We start from the raw sequence: 3331 nt of genomic DNA, 5'->3' as shown, positions 1-3331 counted from the left end.
TTAGAGTAATCAGGGAAAGAAGGTCTATATTCCCTGAGGCCCGACCCACTTGGGCTTCCTTGCCCCTCCCTGGCCTGATTCCACCGGCCTGGAAATCCCACTTTATTTCTCTTCCTTTTCTCCTCAATAAGCTTTTTCTTTCTCTAAACAAACCTGCCTCTTCTCCTTGCTTGCCTGAGTGTCTGTGAAGTCCCTGCTGTGGCTTCGTGAGACCCCAGCCGGTGGGGGTCTGGAGGCTGGGGCTCAGTGCTGCCCCAGCAGCCTGGAATCATCCCTGGCTGGGAGATGGGGCCTGAGAACCTGCAATTCCCGTATCATTACCTTAAGGCCTTTAGATTTTATGGGGATGTGAGCTAGCATTGAGAGGAACAGATTTTCTGGGGTCTCAGCCTTCCCCGGAACCTTTAAGTCATTTCTGCTTCACTGGCTAACTTTTTTAGGTCAACCCAGGGCGGTGGAGCAGATGCTCCATGGAGCCACAAGATCCACCTTCCTCCTTTTCTGCCCCCTCCCGGGAGGCAGGAGTGAGGGCAGGTCATGAATCTCGGGAACAGTCAGGGATCTACATGGAGGCGAAGAAACGCTAGGAGTGAGCTCTCCCATATGCACAATTAATAAGGAAAAAAAGCGGCAGGTCCCTGCGAGAACCGGGACATGCAAGATAAATTGGCGAAGCCGGCCTGAGAGGGAAGTTGCGGTAACAGGATGCGAAGAGGGAAACAGCAGAACCTGCGCCCCTGCCCCACCCATGACACCGGCTCCCTCCACCTACAGAAAGGAGAAAAAAACAAAAACAAACTTGGGAGCAGCAGGATGGTGAGCAGAAAGTAACTGATGCAGGCGCCACGCCCTGCGGCCAGGAAGCTTGGGGGTCCGCACCCAAACCGCCTAGGTGGTGAGGGTCGGGCACTGGGTAATAAAAGATTCAGGGCATCAGAGTCAGGTATGCACCCCGCGGAGACTGGCAAACAGCCAAGGGCAGCCGGGAGCGCGGGAAGCACTGGCGGATGCGGCTGCCCAGGTCCCCGCCCGCGACCTGAGGCTGTGGGGAGACGCGGAGCCGGCACTGGGGTGAGTCTCCGGAGCGGGGTTCAGGGCGCACAGCCCGTGCCTGCGCGGACAGACAGCAGCGCCCCCATCCCGGGTCAGGGATGGGACAGGCCCGGCCAGTCTGGTCCTGGCAGCGAGGTCGGTGCAAACCGCAGGTCTCCTGCAGACTCAGCAGGAGGGAGATGCCTGCACAGCTGTTAGGGCGGAGGGATTGCAATTTAGGAAGTTTAAAGTAAATAGAGCTTTATATATATTTTTCCCGTGGGGGCAACTTGCTCTCTAGAGTCCCCTTTTTTGTTTTATAAGTTGTGTTTTAAGGAGCTTGTTGGCTCTTTTAACTGTAGTTTGTCCTGTAGGGCTACAAGGGCTCCAGGCACATGTTGAATATTCCACACTAGCAGGAAGGAGTTATAAGGCTTTGGAGATGTAAGCAGGTCCATTATTAGTTGTTTGTATTTGATTTTTAAGATTTATTTATTTATGCATACAAGAACTAGGTCCAGGGCAGAGGACTCACCAGAGACAGAGTGGGGAACAGAACAGGCAGATCCACTGAAATACACTGCTGAGGGGACAGCGGGGGAGTCAGGAGAGGTCTGCTGTGCCATGGGGGTAGCTCCCTGGCTGGGGATCGAACTCGTGCAGCAGTGGCTGCAGATTGCTTCATAGGTTGTGTCTTAAGCCTTTGCGCTGCCAGGGAGGCCCTCCATTATCACTTAAAAAAACACCTTTTATTTGCCATTGCAGCGATGGGAATCCCATCACGAATGAAAACTGATAATGGATCATGTTTTTTTGACATGTTTACCAGTTTACCCTGTTTGGGCCAAGGCTTGAATTAATGCAGAATAGGTGTCTTTAGAGACATGAATGTAACATCTATTTGTCAAATATCATTACATTTCAGACCTGGAGCTTCTGTATTATTTCTACCTTTTGTAGCAGTGGCTAGAAGAGCCAATGGGCTGTTAGTTTGGAATTTGGTTTTGTTGTCTTGTCCCCATAGAGGAAATACTCAGGAAGACTAAAATTTAATGTGTTATGTATTTTTATCAATATACCCAGATTGATCCAATTTGTTTTTACAAGGAAAACATTTTATTGGCTGTCTTAGTGTTACAGGGCAACCCCAATATAAAATGGGTTGCCTGACTGTGGTCCTCACCCATGCGATTAAAGGGGATTAATTAATACTCAACTGCAGGGCCTCCCCTGGTGGCACAGCGGGCTGCGAGGCTGCCTGCAGCCTCTGCAGCGCCGGTTCAAACCCCGGCTGCAGGCAAGGGTCCCACATGGCCCGACAGACCTCTCCTGCCTCGCCTGCTGCTCCCCAGCAGTGTATTTTGTCAGGCTGCCTGTTCTGCTCCCCACTCTGTCTCTGGTGAATCCTCTCACCCTCCCGCCCTTCTGACTGTACCCAGTGCTTGTATAAAAAAATAAATAAATCTTAAAAAAAAAATACTCAACTGCAGGCACACACAAAAGGTTAATAAAAGGTTTATTTACAAAGGAAAGGGAAAATGAAGAAATGAATAATTCAGGGGTAAAAAGAGGGAGATAAACTCATGAATCTGTCCTACCCATTCCACTAACCTGGATCCTGGTGGAATCCCCATCGCACTTGTAACAGGGTGGTCCCCAGGAAAAGGGGAAGTTCCAGGTTCCCTGCCCCACCCAAGGGAGGGTGGAGCTGAGCAGGGAGAGGAGAAGCTGAAGAAGAGACTGAGGAAGGAAGCAGGATGGAGCCAGAAGGAGACCTGGAGGAGGCTCATGGAGCCTAGAGACACGTGAAGAAACTGTGCTTGTCTTTTGGTCGTGGACTGGGTGACACAGATGTGGGTGAGACCCGTGGGGAGGTGACCATGGCAGCTTTTATCTTGATGTTGATTTTGCTCTTTTCCTTCTGGGCTTGTCCGGTTGTTTGTGACCCTTTTCTGTGGGTCCCCACTGGAAGATGCTTTAGACTTGTGGCAGGCTTTGGGGCCTTGTTCTGGGCCAATCCCATATGGATGGACTTTTACCCACGAGGGGATGGGTAACTTTGGGTGCTTCATTTAGAAACTAGACTCTTTGCCTTACCTGTATTGTTTCCTAGTTTTATTAAAGTTTCTTCCCATTAAAGTCTCCTATGTTTTGTGTTGATGCGGCGGATGGCAGAACCCATTTAGAATAGGCAGGTTTGCGGGGCTTGGGCTACCCCTCTCCCTGTCCAATAACAGATTTGGCGCCCAACGTGGGGCACGCTGAGAGCTGGCAAAGAGCCAAGAGCCCTGAAGCCAGG

This window comes from Talpa occidentalis, unplaced genomic scaffold (genome assembly GCF_014898055.3).
Source record: "Talpa occidentalis isolate TD23 unplaced genomic scaffold, MPIMG_talOcc4v2.1 talOcc4.2, whole genome shotgun sequence".
In the NCBI taxonomy this organism is placed as follows: Eukaryota; Metazoa; Chordata; class Mammalia; order Eulipotyphla; family Talpidae; genus Talpa; species Talpa occidentalis.
This window is presented reverse-complemented; position numbering follows the sequence as displayed.